This window comes from Hyperolius riggenbachi, chromosome 1 (assembly GCF_040937935.1).
Source record: "Hyperolius riggenbachi isolate aHypRig1 chromosome 1, aHypRig1.pri, whole genome shotgun sequence".
NCBI classification, from domain to species: domain Eukaryota; kingdom Metazoa; phylum Chordata; class Amphibia; order Anura; family Hyperoliidae; genus Hyperolius; species Hyperolius riggenbachi.
Genome location: NC_090646.1, coordinates 367,266,914 through 367,293,615, shown reverse-complemented (window position 1 = coordinate 367,293,615; position 26,702 = coordinate 367,266,914). Strand labels below are relative to the sequence as shown.

The 26,702-nt window shown below is 42.9% G+C and overlaps 1 protein-coding gene across 2 annotated transcripts in view; it reads left to right on the top strand.

Annotated features, from left to right (window-relative positions):
• Positions 1-15,663: 15,663 nt before the first annotated feature.
• The window catches only part of HOPX (HOP homeobox), a 47,313-nt gene continuing 36,274 nt past the window's right edge, over positions 15,664-26,702 (top strand). The window contains exon 1 of one of the 2 annotated variants that reach the window (XM_068271330.1): positions 15,664-15,790. The gene's annotated coding sequence lies outside the window, so the exon portion shown is untranslated. Of the gene's footprint in view, positions 15,956-26,702 lie in introns of both variants that reach the window. The other variant, XM_068271329.1, reaches the window with a different exon arrangement.

The following is a 26,702-nucleotide window of genomic DNA, read 5'->3' as shown; positions in this document are numbered from 1 at the left end:
AGTCCTCCTGTTTTACATGGAATTTGAGATTTTTCTTCTGCCTCTGGATAATCCCTTTGTCATAACAGTAGTTGGTGATACTGTGATTCCAGGGATCATCCAGCTCACTATCATCATCATTAGTCATGGGCTCAGCACAAATAAATCTGAGCCAATAGACTTTATCCACTTTGAATTTGTACTCATGTCCACATAGTGACCTGGCCATTAGGTACATTCCCTTACTAAACAATTTATCACCTAGGTCCTTCAGGAGCCATGCCTCAGATTTGTGGAGACATTACTAATTCCAGGTTTCCCACAGCCTTGTTGAGGCTTGATTGATATATTCATCAAGAAGATACTCTCACCTTACCCTAACATCATTTGATCATTTGCCTGGCACAACATCCCCATGAGAGGAATATTGAATGGTCATGATCTTTGGGCTCTCAATTGGCACTGCATTAAACTAGATGTGATTCTGTAGCGGAAATTACACTTCCAAACACTGACTACAGTTCATCACTCCTCCATAAGTTAACATTTTCCATGCAAAGAAGCTAATCATGATCAAGAAAATACCACTGACTTCTCTGTGCCTAAACCCATTTACAATAGACTAAGGTAAAGCTGAGCACTGTCCTGTAATTAGAATTTTTTTTCTTTTAGGAAATCATGGACACTGTGGGGCAGATTTATCAATACAATTATGACAGGTTTTTAAAAAAATAATTCCTACCTATTTAATCACATTTGGAAGAAAGTAGTATTCTGCATGTGTTCTGAGAATAGATTCACAAAATAAGAATTGTGTACTAGTTTTTCATCCATTTCCAGAAACGTCTTACTGGTAGGTCAGTGCAAAACCAGTGCAAAAGAAGTGATTGATAACACTTCTAAAACTCGTGCTGTTGGTCACACGTCTTTCTTGCAAAGCTCAGCCAGCAGTTATACTGTAATACTGTGAGATAGGAGAGATAGCGTTAGCAAGCTCATGGTTAACCAGAACTCCTAGAAGTGTGTAAGGGACTAGAAAGGAACAAAAAGCCCTCTTACGAGAATGTTATGCAAAACAAAAGTTTGCCTTCTTAAAACAGAAGGTATTTGCAATAATTCAGGTTGGAGTGAGCATTTGATGTCTCCCACGATGCATTACTGTTGAATATGCAAATTATCCTTTGTTGTCCCTGGAGGACAGATATAAGAGCCACATTCTTTAGTGAAAGCAAGAGTGAGTGTGACCTCATTCAGTCCATCCTCCCTTAATGCATAGAATGGTATGCTTTTTGCTGTAAAAATTTTAGAGTACAGATTCTCTTTATGTTCTCCTGGGCCCCTCTGTGCTGTTTCTGCCACTCTCTACTGCAATCCTGGCTTGTAATTAACAGTTTTAGGCAGTATTTACAAACAAACTAACCAGCTTGTGATAGGCTCACATAAGCAGAGTGTGTGAGTCATACAGAGCCTGCAGGGGGCCTGCAGAGGGTGTGTATCGCTTCTATCCAATCACAAGCAGCCCTGCACATTCCACACATCCCAGCCTTAGCCGACAGAGCCGACAAAAGAAAACAGATTAGATCATATAACAGAGATAACACAGCCACTGTGCAATTAGGAAAGGCTGCAGTAAGCCAGAGCACATTAGAACAGGCAAAGGAACTTATAGGATAGAAGAACTAAGGCTGAAAATTTTGTTACAGAGTCTCTTTAAGATGTGCTCTGACTGCTGCTATTTTAGCATTAAAATACAATTACAAGTGCCCCTTATAGTAAAACAACAAAAAAATACAATTAAAAGTCCCCCTTTTCCTTGTTAAAGCAGCTACAATGCATCTTCACCGCCTGACGGCTCCTGCGACATCCTTTGTCAGGGACGCCTCTTCCTGCCGGCAGGTATGTGTGTAGTCATGCGGCGCTACATGCTGGGAGCGCACTAGACTTCAAGTGATCGCGGTGCTTTGCGCGGTGAGTCTGGGATATTAGCAATCCGCCGTGATGGTCGTTATTGCGGCGCAACACTAAGTGATGTTCGCATGGTCGTGCGGGTTGGTGGGAAAATCGTAATGTGGGTACATAGCTTTACCTCACTCAGAGGATTCTCTTACAGACTGCACCAATTCTGAGAGCCCCACCTCTCTCCTTCTCTTTTAGAAGCAATTTTTTTAGAATTCTGGAACAATTTTGCATGTTCCTTGAAACCACCTATGATTTTCTCTCAAACACTTTCGATAAATCTGCCCTGTGTCATCTTGGCTAACAAGAAGAAGGACCATCTGGCTTGCTGTCAGCATATAATTCAAAATGGCAAACTCCTCAATGACTGGCGAGACAAATATTGGCAGCTGAAAGTGATAGATTCCCCAATGACAGACTCCTTGGTATCAGACCCCAGTAACAAACCTCATTGACAGACCTCCAGTGACAAAATCGGCGTACTGTGCAGACCTCCATTGTCAAAATCGGCGTGACGCGGCGTACTGCGCAGGCGCAGTAGTTCTGCACCTGCACAGTACGCCGCGGACAACGTCGGCTTGATTGACAGCCGTGCTTCACGCAGGCGCAGTAAGGACCACCTTGAAGTAGTCCTCTGCACTGTGTGGGGACCCCGGGCCGGCAGCTGCGAACGGAGCGGTTAGGCGTGGGACAGACAGCTGCGAGGTAAGTAAATAGGTTTTTCTTTTATTTTGGCTGATGATTTCTTTAAGGTGGCCATTAATGATCTTATTTCTAATGAAAAATCGTTCGAGCAATCAGATAATTCTGAAGTGAACTATCGAAATACATCATTCACTACACCATTAACAAACCAATCTTTGCTTCCTATCTATCACAACCGACAAGAAAATCCCCATTTTGGTTCGCAAAAAAAACAATCGTACAACTTTTGTATAATTGTAATCAATTGTGCCCATCAATGGCGATTATTTACAACTAATCTGGTCACATCCAATCAGAATTACTGATCGCTCAAACGATTTTTCGCATCGAAATTGTACCGTTAGAGACCGGATGCCAATCCCTAAGGGTTGACAGTTATTGTTTGTGTGTTTGTATGCACCTTAACACTTAACCACTTTACCCCCGCGCGTACGGATTTCTCCGCCCCTTTTTCCATCCTTTCACCCCCAGGGACGGAGAAATCCGTACTCTGCGCACTCCCGCCGCTGTCCGCGCTCCCGCTTGTAAACACGCCGCCCGCCGCTAGTAAACACGCCGCCGCCCGCTCGCCCAAAGATCAACGAACGGGAAAATCGACGAACAAATTGGTAATGTTGCCATCTTGTGGCCAAAACGAACAAATTGGTAATGTTGCCATCTTGTGGCCAAATAGTAAAACTACACCCTAACCATTTTTTACACACAAATAAACTTGTTTTACACCAAAAATTAACTCCTTACCTCCCACACTCCCCAATATTTTTTTTTTTGTAATTAAAAAAAAAATAAAAAATTTACAATTTAAAAAAAATACATAAATAGTTACCTTAGGGACTGAACTTTTTAAATATTTATGTCAAGAGGGTATAACACTGTTACTTTATAAACTATGGGCTTGTAATTAGGGATGGACGCAAAACTGAAAAAAATGCACCTTTATTTCCAACTAAAATATTGGCGGCAAACATTGTGATAGGGACATAATTTAAACGGTTTTATAACCGGGATAAATAGGCATATACATTTAATGGGTTTTAATTACAGTAGCATGCATTATTTAAAAACTATAAAGGCCGAAAACTGAAAAATAATAAATTGTTTCCCACATTTTTTCCTATTTTCCCATTAAAACACATTTAGAATAAAATTATTCTTGGCATAATGTCCCACCTAAAGAAAGCCTAATTGGTGGCGAAAAAAACAAGATATAGTTCATTTCATTGCGATAAGTAATGATAAAATTATAGACGAATGAATGGAAGGAGCGCTGAAAGGTGAAAATTGCTCTGGTGGTCAGGGGGTAAAACCCCTCAGTTGGGAAGTGGTTAAATACTGTAGCTCTAACCCATTATAGTAAGATAACAAAGTATACATTGTGAAATGATTGTTAAGCCCAATATCCTCTCATTCACCCACCCCCCACCATCTATTTGTACACGGTTTCTTTATGGATCAGAAGTAAAGCAATTTTATTATGTCTCCCAGTGCCTGGTTTTATTTTCAGTCACTCATGATAAGACTGCTGTGTTTTTTATCTGTGAACACAGGAATTACACTGCTATTTCACGCTATGCATCAGCCTATCCTGTCTTCTTTGCATTGCTCGCTGAGATTTGTATGTTGCCATGCAAAGTTTGTGTGAACTTTTTGCATTTATCAGGCAGTGCCAAATGCACACATATTTTATTGACTTTTTAAACATATTTTTAATACGAAAAGAAGTGAAAGTGAAAAGAATCCAAAGATAGGACCAATTGTGCAAAAGAACATAGCTAGTTAAAGAGGAACTGTCGCGAAAATAAGAAGTACATTTCTTCCAGAGTAAAATGAGCCATAAATGACTCTTCTCCTTTGTTGCTGTCACTTACAGTAGGCAGTAGAAATCTGACATTACCGACAGGTTTTGGGTTAGTCCATCTCTTCATGGGGGATTCTCAGCATGGTCTTTGTTCTTTATAAAGACATTCCCTGAAAAAGATTTATACAAAGATGTTGGCCAGCCTCCCTGCTCTCTGTACACTTTTTTTGGCAGTTGGACAGAGCAACTGCCATTCACTAAGTGATTTTAAAAATAAAGAAAACCCTAAGAACCCCCTATGAGAAGATGGCCTAGTCCAAAATCTGTCAGTAATGTCAGATTTCTACTACTTACTTTAAGTGACCGCAACATAGGAGTAAAGTAATTTAGGGCTCATTTAACTCCGGAAGAAACGCACTTTTTATTTGTATATGTTAACATGTATTTTAAATTTTAAGATTTTCGCAACAGAGGTCCTTTAAGGGAAAGACTTTCTTTTAACTAGCTATGTTCTTATGAAAAAATGATCAATATACTCTTTTACTCTGCACTAACTCTTTCTGTGGGTAGTTATGGTCATTTATAATCATTGTGTATGGTTCTAATGTTTTTAATATTTATTGTTTTTAGATTTGTATCAATGTATGATGAGGCCTGATGAAGGGTCTTTCCCAAAACAAGTTGACATTGTTGTCTCGATGTTAACCACTGCTGTATATACGCTATTCTCTGCTATGGAATATGCTATCTGAAGGATACATTATATAAATATTTTGTAGGTCTTTGTCTTCTGGGATTAATAAAGATTCTGTGTACTTTGCATATAAACTTTTAGGAGTTTCTTGAAGTTTTTTTCATCATATCCTTGTGCTGGTATAAATATGTTAAATGATGAACAACAAGTTAAAGTGCTGTGACATGAGCATGACACATGCTGGCAATCCTGATTAGCTAGTGAAGGTGGGACCAGCTAAGCAAGGCCATAAATTACTGTGTACCTAGCGATGGAAATAGGTAAAATGTGTGAAGGGTGATAAGGTGTTAAATGATGCATGTTTCAGCATAAGTAGGGAGGATATGGGAGTATGTTTAGGATTTGATTGGCTTCATTTTAAATCAGTAATTCAAGTTGACATAATCTCAAAGGAGCAAAACAGGTTATATATCCTTTGCCTACTAGCAGCACCACCATATTTGTTAGCACCATAGACTGGACTGCTGAGGTTAATGGTGGCCATACATGGTAAAAAATTTTCATCCAATCTTACCATTTCTATGTAGTATAAGGGTAAATTAAGCGAATATACCGAAAAAAGGATAATTTAGGCAGTTCCCTTATATTACATAGAAATGGTAAGATTGGATGAAAAAATTGTACCATGTATGGCCACCATAAGAGTAACTTGGTATTCAAATATATTAGTATGGTTAAGGATCCTTTGTACCATTTATATATACACCACTGTATCTCCTGACAGCAGATGGTTTCCCCATTGGGATTCACTTTACCTTTATCAGTTTTGAGTAAGGTCAGTACCTCATCAGTACACACACAGTTATTTATATTTACTTATCTACAGTGGGTTGCAAAAGTATTTGGCCCCCTTGAAGTTTTCCACATTTTGTCACATTACTGCCACAAACATGCATCAATTTTATTGGTATTCCACGTGAAAGACCAATACAAAGTGGTGTACACGTGAGAAGTGGAACGAAAATCATACATCATTCCAAACATTTTTTACAAATAAATAACTGCAAAGTGGGGTGTGCATAATTATTCGGCCCCCTGAGTCAATACTTTGGCAGCTGTAATTGCAGCAATAGGTGGTTCTACAGTCTTTTAAGGTATGTCTCTGCCTGCTTTGCACATCTAGAGACTGAAATCCTTGCCCATTCCTCTTTGCAAAACCGCTCCAGCTCAGTCAGATTAGATGGACAGCGTTTGTGAACAGCAGTTTTCAGATCTTGCCACAGATTCTCGATTGGATTTAGATCTGGACTTTGACTGGGCCATTCTAACACATGGATATGTTTTGTTTTAAACCATTCCATTGTTGCCCTGGCTTTATGTTTAGGGTCATTGTCCTGCTGGAAGGTAAACCTCCGCCCCAGTCTTGAGTCTTTTGCAGTCTCCAAGAGGTTTTCTTCCAAGTTTGCCCTGTATTTGGCTCCATCCATCTTCCTATCAACTCTGACCAGCTTCCCTGTCCCTGCTGAAGAGATGCATCCCCCGCGCATGATGCTGCCACCACCACCACCATATTTGACAGTGGGGATGGTGTGTTCAGAGTGATGTGTAGTGTTCGTTTTCTGCCACACATAGCATTTTGCATTTTGGCCAAAAAGTTCAATTTTGGTCTCATCTGACCAGAGCACCTTCTTCCACATGGTTGCTGTGTCCCCCACATGGCTTGTGGCAAACTGCAAACGGGACTTCTTAGGCTTTCTGTTAACAATGCCTTTCTTCTTGCCACTGTTCCATAAAGGTCAACTTTGTGCAGTGCACGACTAATAGTTGTCCTATGGACAGATTCCCCCACCTGAGCTATAGATCTCTGCAGCTCATCCAGAGTCACCATGGGCCTCTTGACTGCATTTCTGATCAGCGCTCTCCTTGTTCGGCCTGTGAGTTTAGGTGGACAGCCTTGTCTTGGTAGGTTTACAGTTGTGCCATACTCCTTCCATTTCTGAATGATCGCTTGAACAGTGCTCCGTGGGAAGTTCAAGGCTTTGGAAATCTTTTTGTAGCCTAAGCCTGCATTAAATTTCTCAATAACTTGATCCCTGACCTGTCTGGTGTGTTCTTTGGACTTCACGGTGTTGTATTCTCTTAGACAACCTCTGAGGCCCTCACAGAGCAGCTGTATTTGTACTGACATTAGATTACACACAGGTGCACTCTATTTAGTCATTAACACTCATCAGGCAATGTCTATAGGCAACTGACTGCACTCAGATCAAAGGGGGCCGAATAATTATGCACACACCACTTTGCAGTTATTTATTTGTAAAAAATGTTTGGAATCATGTATGATTTACGTTCTACTTCTCACGTGTACACCACTTTGTGTTGGTCTTTCATGTGGAATTCCAATAAAATTGATTCATGTTTGTGGCAGTAATATGACAAAATGTGGAACACTTCAAGGGGACCAAATACTTTTGCAACCCACTGTATATTAACTTACATGATACAACTGGGCATTGGGCAATTGTATATTCCTGATGATCTTGCTAAATGGAAAATGTGATTTGAATTGGGGTATTTATGTACTTTGTGCAGTGAAAAGTGTTATATTTGTTATTTCAATAAAGATTAGGATTCACCTTCTGTCTTGTGTGGTATTACGTCGCTGACCCATTTTTTCCTGTTGTTTTGGTCAGCATTAGAGAAGGAAGAGGAGAGGTGGATGCACTGTGCAATAGAGTTCATAATGGATTGGAGAAGAGAAAGTCAGTTAAAAGAACACAAGAGGCAAGTTGAAAAGGTCTATTTTTACTTACCTGGGGCTTCTTCAAGCTCTCTGTAGCCTTGAAGGTCCATCATGTCCTCCCAGTCCCTGAGCCTGTAATAAGGATTAAAGGAGAGAACCGGAAGGACAACGAGGGACCTTCATGACTACAGGGGGTTGGAAGAAGCCCCAGGTAGGTAAAAGCATACTTTTTCAACTTGTCTTGGCATTCCTTTAAAGATAATCTGTACTGTCCGATTTGTACAATAAAAAACATGCTAATCGAGTCATTGTGATCTCCTGGATCCCACTTTGCCGTTTTCGCCGCTCCCCGCCGCGATCCTTGCTTTTAAATCCCAAGAAAAAATTAATGTAGATTGGCACAAGATGCTAAGGACTGTAGACAGGTAGGGGGTAACAGGTCACTCCAGCTGTGCCTCCAGACAGTTAGAATCGTAATCCATAAACATTAGAACAAAAAGTATCCGGGCACCAGCAGCAGCAGTATGCTTAGTAAACCTTTAATGCATCCCCAAACCGCATGGCATACAAAGTGAAATGCCTAACGTCGTTTCACAGGACAAAACCTGCTTCTTCAGAGGCAACCAGTAACCAGTCTTCTATTTAAGATTGGCTTATTTACATTCAAATCCTTGTACAATTTGGGCCCTGGATACCTGAAGGATTTGTTGCAACCGCATCACACCTCGCACAATCTTAGACCAAAGGATCTAATAACTTGGTCATCCCCTGAGTCCTCAAATCGTTTGGAGACAAAGCCTTCTGTCATGTTGCCCCTACACTTTGGAACTCCCTGCCACAGGTCATCTCCATTTCTTCAAGCATTTAAATCTAAACTGAAAAGTAATCTGTTTAGTCTGACATTTACGAACACCTGTAACACAGTCCAGCCTGTAATCCTGTATTGATCTGAGATATATCTATGTGCTTTGAGTACTAAGGGAGAAAATCGCTTTACAAATGTTATTGTATTAGGATACTGATTAGGGAATTTAGATTGTACAGTAAGTGGCACTGAGGAGTTCTTATTAGTGAATACCTAATGAGAATGAGTATGCCTTTTCAGTGCTCTCAGTAAGCCACCCTGGTGGTCATTTGGGAGTCTTGCCAAAGGTCTCCTTACTGGTTAGTTATCTTAGCCCTTATCCAATTCACTTTTTCTCCTAAGTTTTTTCCTAGGATATATTTTCACACCTTTCACACCAATAACACGCATTTTTAAGTCACCAGCAAGCAAGAAAATACTCAAAATAATTTTGACAGGTTTTTTTTCATCTACACTTTTGGTACTTTTTCAATTGTAGAGTGCTGAAATGTTACTTTAAACAGAAGATGAAATTTTTTCTCTTAAGGTGGTCATACATCTGGCGATGATGTGCTGATTCAACCAAGAGACAAATTTCTCTCTAGACGAATCTGATTAGAGAGAGATCAGCTGCCCATACACTGCAGGCCAGTGGCGGACACAGGCAGCAGTGGGCCCCTGTGCAAAATATCAATTGTGGGCCCCCTTGACCTGCGGCGCGCGAAGCGCGCCGTGTCAAAAAATGGGTGCAGCTATAACGCAAAAAATGGGCGTGGATAGAACCTGCGGCGCTTAGCGCCGCGGCAAAAAAAGGGCGTGGCAATGACCGGATAAGGGCGGAGCTAACTGTAATTTAAAGTGATCCCGGGGTGAGAAAATTCACATAATTGTGCAGGTTTTCTCAAGAAAATACACATAATGTGAGCAGATTTGCCCAGAAAATACATTCAATCATGTCGGCAGATTTGCCCAGAAAATACGTGCAATGATGTCGGCAGATATGCCCAGAAAATACGTGCAATGATGTCGGCAGATATGCCCAGAAAATACGTGCAAGGATGTCGGCAGATATGCCCAGAAAATACGTGCAATGATGTCGGCAGATATGCCCAGAAAATACGTGCAATCATGTCGGCAGATATGCCCAGAAAATACGTGCAATCATGTCGGCAGATATGCCCAGAAAATACGTGCAATCATGTCGGCAGATATGCCCAGAAAATACGTGCAATCATGTCGGCAGATATGCCCAGAAAATACGTGCAATCATGTCGGCAGATATGCCCAGAAAATACCTGCAATCATGTCGGCAGATATGCCCAGAAAATACCTGCAATCATGTCGGCAGATATGCCCAGAAAATACCTGCAATCATGTCGGCAGATATGCCCAGAAAATACGTGCAATCATGTCGGCAGATTTGCCCAGAAAACACATGCAATCATGTAGCAAATTTGCCCAGAACATACATGCAATCATGTGGCAGACCTGCCCAGAACATACACGCAATCATGTGGCAGACCTGCCCAGAACATACACGCAATTATGTGGCAGACCTGCCCAGAACATACACCTGCTAAAATAAATAATAAAAAAAAAAACATTTACTCACCTGCAGCAGCAGACCTCCTGTCCCAGCCTCCATCCGGCGCGCAGCTCCCATGGGTGGTTGGGTGGATAGGTAGCCTGGTGGGTAGGTAGGCAGCCGGGTGGGTAGGTAGGTAGCCCTTAGCCGGGTGGGTAAGTAGCTTGGTGGGTGGCTGGGTAGCCGGGTGGGTAGCCTGGTGGGTGGCTGGGTAGGCGGGTGGGTAGGTAGCCTGGTGGGTGGGTGGGTAGGTGGGTGGTTAGGTAGCTGGGTGGGTGGGTAGGTAGCCTGGTGGGTTGGTAGGTAGCCGGGTAGGTAGGTAGGTAGCCTGGTGGGTAGGTAGGTAGCCGGGTGGGTGTGTAGGTAGCCGGGTGGGTGGTTAGGTAGCCGGGTGGGTAGGTAGCCGGGTGGGTGGGTAGGTAGCCGGGTGGGTAGGTAGGTATCCGGGTGGGTAGGTAGCCGGGTGGGTGGTTAGGTAGCCGGGTGGGTGGGTAGGTAGCCGGGTGGGTGGGTAGGTAGCCGGGTGGGTAGGTAGCCGGCAGGGTGGTTAGGTAGCCGGGTGGGTAGGTAGCCAGGTAGATAGCCGGCAGGGTGGTTAGGTAGCCGGGTGGGTAGCTAGGTAGCCGGGTGGGTAGGTAGCCGGGTGGGTAGGTAGCCAGGTAGATAGCCGGCAGGGTGGTTAGGTAGCCGGGTGGGTAGCTAGGTAGCCGGGTGGGTAGGTAGCCAGGTAGGTAGCCGGCAGGGTGGTTAGGTAGCCGGGTGGGTAGCTAGGTAGCCGGGTGGGTAGGTAGCCGGGTGGGTAGGTAGCCAGGTAGATAGCCGGCAGGGTGGTTAGGTAGCCGGGTGGGTAGGTAGCCAGGTAGATAGCCGGCAGGGTGGTTAGGTAGCCGGGTGGGTAGGTAGCCAGGTAGATAGCCGGCAGGGTGGTTAGGTAGCCGGGTGGGTAGCTAGGTAGCCGGGTGGGTGGGTAGGTAGCCTGGTTAGGTAGCGGGGTAGGTAGCCGGGTGGGTGGGTAAGGTAGCCGGGTGGGTAGCTATCCGGGTGGGTAGCTATCCGGGTGGGGGGCCCGACTCCTATCCTCCCTCACTCACCTCGGGGCCCCCCTCCCGGTATGCGCTGCAGCCGGCGGGAGAGCAGAAAATACAGGAAGTCTCCGGCCGGGGCTGCAGCAGACGCTAGAGGCAGCTGCTGCTTAGTTTCCGATATGTCTCCAAGTTGGAGACCAAGCGGCAGCTGCCGCCCCGGCCGGAGACTTCTTGTATTTTCCGCTCTCCCGCCGCATGGGGGGGGGGGGGGGGGGGGGCGAGGTGAGGGGGGAGGACAGGAGTTGGGCCCCCCAGGTTAAAAAAAAAAAAACATAAAAAAAAAAAAAAATAAATAAAAAAAACCCTGCAATACTTAATGGGCCCCTGAAGCAGCAGAACTTCAGGGGCCCTCGTGCGGCGGCACGGCCTGCACGGCCGTATGTCCGCCACTGCTGCAGGCTGATTCCCGTTCGATTTCATGCTGAAATCAATCTGGAATCGGCCTTGTGAAACCGTATCTGCCACCTCACTGCCCTGAGGCTGCCCCCCCCCCAATGTTTAATGTACTACCCCGAAGCTCAGTGTACATATATATACATTACCTGTCCATGTCCTTCGCAGGCTCGGGCTGGCTCCATCCTCCATCTGTACATGCACCCCACCTGATTGCCAGAGCAATATGGGAGCGTGCGACGTAGCACACGGGCCAACGTGTACGCCAGCAACCAAGTGGGGCACATGCATGGACTGAGGAAGGAGCTCGGAGCCAGCAGCACACATGGACTGGTAATGTACAGTGCACTGGGCACCAGGGAGGAGGGGTCACATTGAACATTAGAGGGGACAGCGTCAGGGGTTTCGTTGATCGTCCCGATATCACTCGCTGTTACTGTCATGCATCTGACTGACCAGGATAGCCCGACATCTTGCAGCATGTCGGATCAACATGCTTGGCCCGAAATTGGTCGCATCGTCGAGCAGGCAAGCGGCAAAGCAAGTTATTTTGGTGCTCAGTGCTGAAGCTGGGCGCTGTCATAGCACTAGTGCTCTGCTGCGCACCCTGCACAAGAGTAAATTGGGGATTTACACCCAAATTATATCTCCCTCCAACTAGCCACAACTCGGAGGGGAATAGTACAGTATTTTATTATAGGATGGCATGACCTGGGCGACAAGGAATTAGCTGTGCTGGCAATTTAGGTAAAAAAGGAGGGGGAGGAGAATGTGGGGATCGGTGTGCATGAGGATTGCATCCAACACATGCCTGCTCCCGGTTTCTAATAACTGTTTCAGCTCTGGTACCCTTTAATGTCTTCTGTTTATAAGTGCTGTGCAGCCAGCCAATCACCACGTGGCTTCCGTCCAGGGACTGAGGCCACATGGTTATTGGCTGGCTGCACGGCACTTGCAAACTGAAGAGGAAGTGAAAAGAGACATGTATCACTGCCGGGAGCAGGTAATGTATAACGCTCCGCTCCACTGCTGCTCTGCATTATACACACCACCAGGCTTCTATAGCTTCCGACACCCACCTCCCCACATGATGGAGATTAGGGGGACCCAGCCAACAGATCTCTGTGGGGGGCTGCCTAATGTAGTTACGCGCCAGTATATAGATGATGTAACAAAATTTCCTAGTTCATTTTACAGAATTGTTGGCCAAACAGCAAAAGGTAAATAGCAATAAAATGATGCAAAAACTTTGGGTCACCTTAAGTGATATTAGAGCTTGGTTTTGCCATTTTAAAAACTCAAACAATGCATCTGTAAGAGATTTATTGCATCCCTATTTGTACAGTATCCATAAAAAGTGCCTGCAATTATTAATTTTATTCCTGCATCTATTAAAGTGAATCCATCACCTGTATTCCAAATCTGCCTTAATAAGCTGCATTCATGGCACAGTATATACTGAATGTATATGCACACTAGATTCGACTAGTCTAAAATCATCCTTTATGACTATCTAGGCTATTATTTTGCTGAATAGTAGCAGATTTCATTAGGAGACTTTGCCTAGGAAACATTTCAAGGTCTCACATGAGTAACATGAGAAACTGATATCTCCTTGAACAATACAGTATGTATGTAGTATGGCGTTCAAACTAACAGCAAGGTTACCTAGGACACACCACATTGTGTAACAATCATTTTTATTTCATTCTCAAAAAATACACATACAACATTATCATTAATCATCACAGTCATTTTTGATACAGAATTTTTCAAATAAAATTTTAAATAAAGTCGCTTGTGTTATCAATTGTAGCGGATCCAAGGTAACATATCACGAAACTGTTTCATGCTATAAACCCAAAGTCACCATATGTGAAGAGTGAATAGTAATATTTGAATAACACCTGATTTAATGTAGTGTACAGATTATAGCACCTAATGTCTGTGTTTTTGATACAATTATTTTTTTTCTCTTCCAGCGTTGCATTGTGAGATATATATATATTAGGATGTGACTGTAAAATTAGCATGTGAACAGTACATATTCTTCCAGTAAAGCAAACCTTAAGTGAAAATAAACTTATGAGATAAGTAATTGTGTCTGTAGACCTGAACCTAAATAGAACCTTTCTGGAGTCCCATGATCTTATTTTCGGTTTAAGAGTTGAGAATATCAGTCAGAAGCCTGAGTCATGCTTAAAGGACACCCGAGGCGAAAATGAACTAATGAAATAAACAATTGTATCTGTCCTCCTTCTCCTAAAAATGACTTTTTAAAATATATTTTAGTTTTTTTATGTTTAAATCTACTTTTTAAGTTTTAACTGTTTTATTGTTTTTGCTTAATCACACATTCATTGAAGTAAGCCAGAGCTAAAATCTATAAACTATTGACCCCTTTTCTCTCTTTCCTGCTCTCAAAAGCCATTTTCTGCTAGGAAAGTGTTTTATAGTTGGAATTTCTTATCAGTGAGGGTCACACTGTATACACTTCCTGTCTGAGTCAGGACTGAGTCAGCCACTTACATATCTGATATTTGACTCTTTCAGGCAGAGAAAAAAAAAGGAAAACAGCATAGTTATTTGTGTGCTAGGCACTGTACATACCTATGTCTATCTCATGTCACATGTCACCTCAGGTATCCTTTAACATCACACTTACCCTCCTGCTGTTCATTCAGTTTCCACACAGAGGAAAACAAATCACTTACTGAACATTTATTCAGAACCTGCAATAATAAGTGTTTTCACAGCCATGCAAAAGTTTAGCGACTTTTGATAAATTGTCAGGATAGCTGCAGTGACTGCTGTGACTACTCCAACTGCACAAATAAAGCATTACTTTGCTACCATTGCAATGAAATGTATACTTTGCACAGTGCACTAGAAGATGTTGGTGTAATATAAATACAAAATAATAATACAGGCAAGATATTGTTATGTTTGGCTCCCCAGGCAAGGCAACCTGTGTCACTCTTCCTCTTCCCCCCACACACTTTATGGATAGGGGAGGAAGAATGAGCAGGATGCACCCTGCTGGGGAAACTACAATAGCATTAGCCAAGGATTACAGTGCAGGGGAAGCTGGAATGTGCTACAGAGGACTTCAGAAATCAGAGATATATTGTGGGACCACTGGAATATACTGTGCTTTATACTGAAGAGTGCCTGAAACAGCATTTCATTATTACAGAGGGTGCATTATTATGCCCTATATGGAAGAAGGTAAACAAGACTTTCGCCTGGATGGCCTGTTCCCAGAAACAGGCCTGCTTTTAATGCGCAATTATGTTCACACATAACTAGGATAGCATGAATGTTTATGCATGTAATTAATAAATGCGTGAAATAATGCATTGGTTAGTGTACAGTAAAATATGTTGTTTTGCTTTTGTGCATCAGGTGTAAAACTTTGTGTGATGTCTCACATTTACAGAGTTGTATGTGCAGCTACCGTGCGTAATTGTTAGAGAATCAACACCTTTATTATATAAATACAAAACAAAAACTAGCATCATGTTACGGTATTGGGCAATGTTTGTCCACTTTTTGTCTGTAGCCACGTTTACAATGTCTCATGTCTTCTGCATTCCATACTTGACACTGAATGAATATTTCAGTTACCATAATGTGACTGTTCAAAAGTGCGATTGGGCCAGCCAGACACTGGCTGGAAACAAAAGAGCAACTTGCCATGTGATCTCATCTTCTTGTACTCATGCCACTTAACACCACTTAAAGAATACATTCTGTCACTTCAGTGAAAAGGGATTTTAGCAGCTCCTTCATAGCTTATGTAACCTTCTGCCAAGCTCACTAGGCGTGTGCTGCATGTGAAATATGAAACACCCATTGAGCAGCATATGGAAAAGCAAGCCTGTAACAGGAACAACAGCACCATAGAAACTCTCAGCGTATGCTAGTAGAAGCTGATCGCTCTACTGACAAGTGATCTCCCGACTGCTAGCATCTCAGTTGCCTGGGCTTGTACTGCAGGTTTTTCAGGTACCCATGTTTGTTCAATTTTAACACAACAATGTGTGACAAACAAATAGGCGTCATCCGTGAACAAAGCAAAACAACTAAAAAGCTTTCTGCCACTGCTTTTTATTAATTCAAGACGGTCTGGCTGAGTGTGTGCTACTTCTTCCAAGCAACAAAGTCTCCTATGTAAGTAAATGATTACTTTTTCTGGGCTGGAGGAAGCTGGAGGAAACATGCATTTATGAAAGCAAGGAGTGTATAAGAGCAGATACTTATTTGGGAGGTGGGATAAAGAGGGTTGTTTTCAGTATACAAGAACTCATTGATCTCTGTGATAAATATGACAGCGGATGGGTCTGCAAGGCAACCTGATGCACATTTATCACTTACTTTAGTGGAATATTGTAATGCTGCCTGTTCTTCCTAAAGGTAGACTGGACAGTATAGTTAGTTGAAGCTTAAATTGCAAGTTTTGAATCATTTGAATGAGGTGTTGTCCATGGAGGTATCTGTGGGCAGGTGACTGCTTCGTTCCATAGGAAGTCTTGTAAATGCACACATGATTGTAACTATTTGGCAGTTGGATGCCAAATGCTCTCTTTTCACTGATTGGCTACATTGAGGTGAACATTTTTATTGGTCCTTATGGTGCAAAAATGTGACTGAGAAAAGTCATGTGTTTGAGTCAGACACTTGTAATCTATCTATATCTAGCCTGGTAGCAAATTATGGCCCTTAATCAATTCACTTTTTTTCTCCTAAGTTTTCTCCTGGGAAATCATTTTTCATCTCCCTTTTAAAATAACTTTTCAGTACTCTGCAATTGAAAAAGTACTGACATGTAGGTGAAAAAGTACTGCCAAAAATATTCTGAGTATTTTCTTGCTTAAAAGGTATTTTAATGACAAGGTGTAAAAAATAAGGCTTGAGGAGAAAACTGAGGAGAAAAAGTTAATTGCACAAGAGTCATATGTATTATTTTGTGAAAGTAGAAAATAATAAAGCTTATCCTATGAAACAGTGGTGATATCCAGGGTTCTGTGACTCCCTAGTAACCAAACAAATGCCACGTTTATACAGAGATTAATGCCAATGACTTTTGTTATTGTTATTGGTTACTGCTCTTGGCATATTGCACATTTCTTATGGAGCAAGCCTACATAAATAAGTTTGAATCTTTTTTGCAATGGGTTGCTGTTATGTGTCTCTTATATTGGTTTACTTGAATTAATTACATCTTGTGTACATATATGTACAATATATATATATATATATATATATATATATATATATATATATATATATATATATATATATATATATATATATATATATATATATATATATCGTGTATAAAAACTTACCAAGCATCCTGTTTGGTTTAAAAGTAATTATGCTTCTTCACAGACAGATTTAAAGCTCTGGTTCACCCTGTGTTGCCGTGTCCTCGCTCCTGCTGTTGTTACCAGGAGCGTACTGCGCAGGCACAGACCATACTGGGCCTGCGCAGTACGCTACTGGTGACATCAGCGGGAGCAAGGACATGGCAACACAGGCGCAGTGGTTTTCAGACTTTAAAGTCTGAAATTCCAGAAGTGAACTGGAGGCGGGGCCGGAGCACCGGTGAGTGGCTGCGTGGGCACAGGATGTCTGCGGGGAACCATTAGAAGCCCCGGGTAAGTTCAACTCATTTTCCTCCAACCCCCCTACAGTATTCCTTTAAATTCCCTTTGTAAAAAGTAACAGCACAGTGCATGTGCAAAAAGTATAAGCTGCAAGCAAAGTGGAAGATCCTTCCCCAGCACAAAGCCACCACCTGACCTCACCCACCTTCTTCCTCTGCTATCTCCTGTGGATCACAGGGAGAAGGTGGCCAGGGTCAGCTCTGTCTCAAACGTGAACGTGACAAGTGGACACTGAACTGGTCCACTACGCTCTGGGCCAAATGGACCATCGCAGGTGGGATCCAAGCCTTAAAGTCATCCTAAGATGAAAAAGAATAAAACATATATACTTACATGGGGCTTCCTCAAAACCCCCTCAGACTCATGGGTCCCTTATTCTCCTCCCAGGCTGCCTGGATCTTCTGCTAGGTGGCCTGGCAATTGCGCCGGTTGCTGGAAAAAAAAAATCATTTCAGGTACTCTTTAATAAACTCACGGTGTCCTGGATTTATTTTTTGACAAAATGCCCTTGCTGTTGCTGATGCATGCAGCTGTAATAATACAACCTGTAATTTACATATGCCTCAGCAATCTTATCTAAGATGTGATACGGTGTTGGACTGGGAGCTAAAAAAGCTAAGGAAATCCACTTGCTGGCCAAGCAGCAGTAATCTGGTGTTGCTGCTCACAGTGAAGACTTACTGCAGGTTTCTATTGGGAGTGAGAACACAGGGTTTCTGCTGCTTGGCCAGCAGGTGGATTTACTCAGTTTTTCCATCTCCCAGTCCGACACTGATATGATATGACCCAGATGATGTTGGGAAATCTTACCCTAATAGCAGACAATTTATAATTCCTGTAGCCATGTAGCAAGGTACAGTGTGTAATCAAGTATATGTGTGCTGGATTACTTACAGTGCCTTGAAAAAGTATTCACCCCCCTTTGTCGTTTTTCATGTTTTGCTGCCTCACAACCTGTATTTAGCACCATCCATCTTTCCCTTGCCTCGGAACTATTTCCCAGTCCCTGCTGCTGAAAAACCTTTCCACAACATGATGCTGTCACCAACATGTTTCACTGTGCAGATGGTGTTCTTGGGATGATGGGATGTGTTGTGTTTGCACCAGACATAGCATTATCCTTGGTGGCCGAAAAGTTCAATTTTAGTCTCATCTGACGACGAGAGAACCTTCCTGCATACATTTGGGGAGTTGCTCATGCACCTCTTGGCAAACTAAGTATTTTTTCTTGTCACTCTTCCATAAAGCTCAGCTCTATGTAGTGTACAGCTTATTGTGGTTGTATGGACAGATACTCCAGTCTCTGCTGTGGAATTCTGCAACTCCTGCAAGTAACCTTTGGTCTCTGTGCTGCCTCTCTGATTAATGCCCTCCTTCGGGTTTTGAGTTTTGGTGGGTGGACCGCTCCTAGTAGGTTTGTTGTGGCATCATGTTTTTCCTATACCCAAACCTGTCTTCTACTTCTCAACAACCTTGTACCTGACTTGTTTGGAGAGCTCCTTGGACTCCATGGTGTGATGCCTCTTCATTAGTGGTGCTGAAGCCTCTGGGACCTTTCTGAAAAGATGTGTTGATAATGACAGATCATGCGTCACTTAGATTGCACACAGGTGGACTTCATTTCACTAATGTGACTTTTGAAGGTAATTGGTTGCACCAGGACTTTTTAGGGGCTTCATGGCAAAGGGAGTGAATACATATGCACATGTGAATGCATATGCACGTCATTAGAAATGCCTTAGTAACAGAGGCTCCCACTGCTGGTTACTCAGAGCAGCAGCATGAATTGAAAATGGGATTCTGCACTGTTTCCGCCTTCTCTATCACATAGTGATTTGGCTTCACAAGACAGTCGTTCACACAGTATAAATAAGGAATGCATCTAATAAATTCAATATCTGTTTCTTCGGCTTCTTCAAAAACTTGCGACCTTGAAAGTTAATTCCATCAACAATCTGCAGGAAATGAATTTTCACACAGCAAACAGATGTGTTCATGTATGTTCTCTGACTGCTCCATTCCAATTTATACTAAGATCCCCGCTATTTAGCTCCGCCGGGTTGTCTAACGCTGGAGAACAAGGGAGAGCGTGATATGGCAAGCCTGAACCTGAGCTTTGTAAACAATGATCTGCTATTAGGTGGAAAAAGTTGCAACCTACATGTGAATTACATCAGAACATCGTGGGGGCTACTGACAATTTAGGAAATTAGCGGTTTTGAACTTGCCCGTGCAGCCATGTCTAACCTAACCTTTTTAGTTTGTTTGTTTTGTAATAAAGCCAGGCTATCTTGAGATACTCTCTTGCTGTGAGTGTGTGCAATGCATGTGGCTGCAAAAGTATAAACTCTAATTCACTAGCCTTTCAGCAGTCCTCACTATGGGCTTGATTATTTAAGCTGCGCTGCTTAATGTAAGGGAGCGCTTGTTAAAAAGAAGAGGCGGCTGCTATGCATGCCTTACATAGAAGCGCGCGTTGCTATGTATGTCTTCCGTAGATGCCATTGGTCATGTGAAGTATCCTGACCACTAGTGGCTGCTACTATGTTAATTAACATAGTAGCGGCCGCTAGTGAAGTATCGTGGTGGCAATATTTCACAGGACCACCCACATTTAAAGTTACACGCATTGCTATGTAAGCACCGCACGCAACTAAGGAAGGCACGCTCCTTACATAGCAATGTGCGCTGCTATGTAAGGCATGCATAGCGGCCACCCCTTCTTTTTAACGAACGCTCCCTTACATTAAGCTGTGCTGCTTTAGCAATCAAGCCCTATGTTCCCATGTGACCCGGGTAAGGTTTGCAAACTGTTCCAACCTAATAGCAGATTGTTTTTTAAAATGCAATGTGACAATTCACATTATACCACCCTTTTATAAATAGACCCCCGTTTTTGCATTTTTATCAGTAACCACCATTACAAGTATAAGGGAGGGTTCACACTGCATTGATCAAAAACTGATCCATGTAAAAAGTGATCCTTCAAAACGGATCCATCACATTTCATTGGGTATCAGTTTTTCATCTGTGACCCTCCATTCCATTAGAGTTTGGTCAATGCGCTGCATCCGTCAAGCCAAAAAAATCGCAGCCTCTTCAAACATGTGCTCCGTTCGGTGGAACAGGACGAACAGATCCATTTGAAAGGAGTAATGTGAAAGGATCCTATTGATAAACATAGTCCACTTCCTTCTGCTAAGCTGACCGTTTTTTATGCCAATGCGAACCGGACCTAAGAGAGCTGCTACTTCAGCTGTGTACAAGAGGACAGGTATTTACATTGCAGCATCTTTTTATCATGTAGTTAGTACAGGGGGTTCTCACTTTACACCAAGATTGTAGTCTAGAAATGTGTATGTCATTGAAACTTAGTATCATTTAAACAATACATTCCCGTTGAACTCGGTTGAAACTGCTACAGCTGTCTTCCCCATGCATAGTTCTGACTACTGTCTGCTGAAAAACGGTGCTAGGTCCTATCACTCCATTCTGCAGTGTTTGCCAACACTGGTCACAGGTCAAACTGTGTTGGGAAACCTTGTAATGTTCCACCAAGCTCGTATCAGAAAATCACCATAGAGTTCCCAACTTCAGAGTACCAGATCTCTGACACTTTTTAAATGTAGCATAGCAAGACAAGAGACAGAACATTTATATTGTGCTTTTCTCATGGGAGGCTAAAAGTGCTTCAGGCGACAAGGATCATGGTAAGGACTCCTTACCATTTTGCATACTGGTTTGAGCCATGATTCAAACTCTGGTCAAAGGCTCAAAGCCTACATTAAAGGTAACATCCTTACCAGTACGCTATCCAGCAGTGAGTTTATAAATGGACAAGACCTTAAAACCTCTCGCCTTATCATATCTTCCAACATTCCAGCATCCTCAACACGCCGGCCTAACTCCTGTTATGCAACCATAATATCTGGAGGTCCTGACCTGTGTGAGAGCTGTGAGGCCTGCTAATGATAGTCAGGGTATAAAACTACTTGTTATGGACACACACATTCATTTTTATTTCTCATCAACACACTACTTTAAGGTGGAATCCCACTTAGCAATAACATCTATTATATTCCTTTTCCAGGATATGTATGACTAAAAATAGATCTATTACAGTATATATCCCCAAAGGATAGGTTCTCCTCACTTCCTGTGCCTGGTGTTCAAAGATGTGAGGAAATATTTACAATGGGGGCAAAAGCAGCAATGAAAGCCTGACGGGGCTCCGATATTTCCCACTCCTGAAAATGTTTTTTTTTTATAGCTGACAGTGTCCTCATTGGTGAAATATTCTTTCTGATGACATATCTGGAAATAAAGCTGACATATGTCTGCACTGTTCTGACGAAGGGGAACCAGCGAAACAATGGTCAATGTATGGTGTCTTGACATATGCTTCGAAGAATAAAATGATACGCTTTTGCTCTTGAGAAGTCTGGTGTGCTTACCAATTTATATACTTGCCTGGAAATAAAGCTCCAATGCTTTGCCACTTCATCTTTCCTGTAATACGATCTGCGCCTGCTCAGTATCGCGAAAGCCACTTGTGCACGGAGGAAAAAGCCAGTGGTTACAAAAGTGTTGGAGAGTAATTTAAAAGGCTAAGGTGAATACTTTCATCCTGCGTTCAAAGGCCCTACATAACATTCAAAATCTCAGTTCCATTTCCTGGCAGTTTTTGACGGCGACCTGTAGCAGTACAGTAGTTATGTCTTCCACGTGTCCTTTTATTATGTGTGTGTATATATATATATATATATATATATATATATATATATATATATATATATATATATATTCACTGTCACACCATCTTGTATGAGTTATGGCACATTCCTGGAAAGGCAGCATTAAACAGTATCTGTGATTGTCAATGCTCTAGTGTCATGTGACACTTGATGGCAGGTTAACTCTATTGCACAGTTTGCAGAATTTACTTTTGCATGGTTTAGTTCCCCTGGTTGTCATTTGAAGCTTCCAGATGAAGCAACAAAACTTCCTGTTAACCAGTTGGTGTCTGAGGTTAGCTGGTTGTCTTAGGACATAATAGGTGAATCTGAAAATGTATCTTTCAGAGGCCCACCCTAGATTGTAAGCAGCTGCCAGTGGCATATGTGTACTTATTGTTCTTTTGGGTTTGTTTTGTTGTTGTACCGCAGGAGATTCTCTCTGAGTTTCCAGAGTTCCTAATACTGTGTTTACCCTGGTGTTGATGCTTGTGATTCTGCATCCTCTTTGTTGTAGAGTTTCTGCCATACTCTGAAGTGCTATTTCTGTGGATCACGTCACAACGTAGCCTGGCTGTATATAATGGCTTTTCTGGTGTAACAGAGCTGGTATTGTGGAGATAGCTGCATCTGTCAATGGTTTTCCTGTATAGAGATTTAAACAGTTTGTCATTTTTAATGGATAACGTAGAGTCTTAGAAACTGATTTTTAACTTGACTGATGTATGGAATTACATTTTGAGTGGTTTTTTTTTTTAGATCTCCCTCAGTTCACATAATAAAAATATATCCTCAGTGCAGTGGTGGTGAATAAGCAGTTTGAGTTGTTACTTTTTGACAAATCTGTCCTATATGTCAGCCATTGAAGGTTTGCTTACTGTAGTGCCATGTTGCACCTAGTGTTGGGCGAACATCTAGATGTTCGGGTTCGGGCCGAACAGGCCGAACATGGCCGCGATGTTCGGGTGTTCGACCCAAACTCCGAACATAATGGAAGTCAATGGGGACCCGAACTTTTGTGCTTTGTAAAGCCTCCTTACATGCTACATACCCCAAATTTACAGGGTATGTGCACCTTGGGAGTGGGTACAAGAGGAACATTTTTTTTAGCAAAAAGAGCTTATAGTTTTTGAGAAAATCGATTTTAAAGTTTCAAAAGGAAAACTGTCTTTTAAATGCGGGAAATGTCTGTTTTCTTTGCACAGGTAACATGCTTTTTGTCGGCATGCAGTCATAAATGTAATACATATAAGAGGTTCCAGGAAAAGGGACCGGTAATGCTAACCCAGCAGCAGCACACGTGATGGAACAGGAGGAGGGTGGCGCAGGAGGAGAAGGCCACGCTTTGAGACACAACAACCCAGGCCTTGCATGAGGACAAGAAGCGTGCGGATAGCAATTTGCATTTTGTCGCCATGCAGTCATAAATGTAATACAGATGAGAGGTTCAATAAACAGGGACCGGAAACGCTAACCCATCACAGATGTTCATTGTTCATGTTACTTGGTTGGGGTCCGGGAGTGTTGCGTAGTCGTTTCCAATCCAGGATTGATTCATTTTAATTTGAGTCAGACGGTCTGCATTTTCTGTGGAGAGGCTGATACGCCGCCGATCTGTGACGATGCCTCCGGCAGCACTGAAACAGCGTTCCGACATAACGCTGGCTGCCGGGCAAGCCAGCACCTCTATTGCGTACATTGCCAGTTTGTGCCAGGTGTCTAGCTTCGATACCCATTAGTTGAAGGGTGCAGATGGATTGTTCAACACAGCTACGCCATCTGACATGTAGTCCTTGACCATCTTCTCCAGGCGATCGGTGTTGGAGGTGGATCTGCACGCTTGCTGTTCTGTGTGCTGCTGCATGGGTGTCAGAAAATTTTCCCACTCCAAGGACACTGCCGATACCATTCCCTTTTGGGCACTAGCTGCGGCTTGTGTTGTTTGCTGCCCTCCTGGTCGTCCTGGGTTTGCGGAAGTCAGTCTGTCGGCGTACAACTGGCTAGAGGAGGGGGAGGATGTCAATCTCCTCTCTAAAGTCTCCACAAGGGCCTGCTGGTATTCTTCCATTTTGACCTGTCTGGCTCTTTCTTCAAGCAGTTTTGGAACATTGTGTTTGTACCGTGGATCCAGTAGGGTATAAACCCAGTAATTGGTGTTGTCCAGAATGCGCTCAATGCGTGGGTCGCGTTCAATGCAGTCCTAGGCCGAAGAGGTCATAGCCTAGGGTCACAAAACCTGTTTATTTGGGCAATTTCAATGGTGGCGAGTCTGACTTACATAAATCGCAGCAATGGCCGTTAGCAACGTCTGAATCTCACGAAATGTCTCATGCAGGTAGAAGACATATTGTTAGACTTGGGCTCCAAAGATGGGTTCCCTACATCTCTGCAAACCAGAGTTACAGGGCTCCAAATTTGGTAAAATCCCCCATAGGCTTTCATTGGGCCTCCTATTTACAGTTCCAAAATCTCACATCTTTTCAAAGGGCAATTACTCAGCAGTGGCAAATTTTCTAGCATTGTAGGGACCCTTAGGGGGAACATGACTGGTGAGTTTCGGGCCCCTAGGCCAAAGAGGTGATAGCCTAGGGTCACAAAAACCTGTTTATTTGGGCTATTTCAATGGTAGTGATGGTGACGTACATAAATCGCAGCAATGGCCGTTAGCAAAGTCTGAATCTCACGAAATGTCTCATGCAGGTAGAAGACATATTGTTAGACTTGGATTCCAAAGATGGGGTCCCTACATCTCTGCAAACCAGAGTTACAGGGGTCCAAAATTGGTAAAATCCCCCATAGGATTTCATTGCCTCCCTATTTCACTTTCCAAAATCTCACATCTTTTCAAAGGGCAATGGCTCAGCAGTACCAAATTTTCTAGCATTGTAGGGACCCTTAGGGGGAACATGACTGGTGAGTTTCGGGCCCCTAGGCCGAAGAGGTCATAGCCTAGGGTCACAAAAACCTGTTTATTTGGGCTATTTCAATGGTAGTGATGGTGGCGTACATAAATCTCAGCCATGGCCGTTAGCAAAGTCTGAATCTCACGAAATGTCTCATGCAGGTAGAAGACATATTGTTAGACTTGGATTCCAAAGATGGGGTCCCTACATCTCTGCAAACCAGAGTTACAGGGGTCCAAAATTGGTAAAATCCCCCATAGGATTTCATTGCCTGCCTATTTCACTTTCCAAAATCTCACATCTTTTCAAAGGGCAATGGCTCAGCAGTACCAAATTTTCTAGCATTGTAGGGACCCTTAGGGGGAACATGACTGGTGAGTTTCGGGCCCCTAGGCCGAAGAGGTCATAGCCTAGGGTCACAAAAACCTGTTTATTTGGGCTATTTCAATGGTAGTGATGGTGGCGTACATAAATCTCAGCCATGGCCGTTAGCAACGTCTGAATCTCACGAAATGTCTCATGCAGGTAGAAGACATATTGTTAGACTTGGATTCCAAAGATGGGGTCCCTACATCTCTGCAAACCAGAGTGTCAGGGGTCCAAAATTGGTAAAATCCCCCATAGGATTTCATTGGGCCTCCTATTTACCGTTCCAAAATCTCACACCATTTCAAAGGGCAATGGCTCAGCAGTGGCAAAACTCACCAGTCATGATCCCCCTAAGGGTCCCTACAATGCTAGAAAATTTGGTACTGCTGAGCCATTGCCCTTTGAAAAGATGTGAGATTTTGGAAAGTGAAATAGGGAGGCAATGAAATCCTATGGGGGATTTTACCAATTTTGGACCCCTGTAACTCTGGTTTGCAGAGATGTAGGGACCCCATCTTTGGAATCCAAGTCTAACAATATGTCTTCTACCTGCATGAGACATTTCGTGAGATTCAGACGTTGCTAACGGCCATTGCTGCGATTTATGTACGTCACCATCACTACCATTGAAATAGCCCAAATAAACAGGTTTTTGTGACCCTAGGCTATGACCTCTTCGGCCTAGGGGCCCGAAACTCACCAGTCATGTTCCCCCTAAGGGTCCCTACAATACTAGAAAATTTGGTACTGCTGAGCCATTGCCCTTTGAAAAGATGTGAGATTTTGGAAAGTGAAATAGGGAGGCAATGAAATCCTATGGGGGATTTTACCAATTTTGGACCCCTGTAACTCTGGTTTGCAGAGATGTAGGGACCCCATCTTTGGAATCCAAGTCTAACAATATGTCTTCTACCTGCATGAGACATTTCGTGAGATTCAGACGTTGCTAATGGCCATTGCTGCGATTTATGTACGTCACCATCACTACCATTGAAATAGCCCAAATAAACAGGTTTTTGTGACCCTAGGCTATGACCTCTTCGGCCTAGGGGCCCGAAACTCACCAGTCATGTTCCCCCGAAGGGTCCCTACAATGCGAGAAAATTTGGTACTGCTGAGCCATTGCCCTTTGAAAAGATGTGAGATTTTGGAAAGTGAAATAGGGAGGCAATGAAATCCTATGGGGGATTTTACCAATTTTGGACCCCTGTAACTCTGGTTTGCAGAGATGTAGGGACCCCAT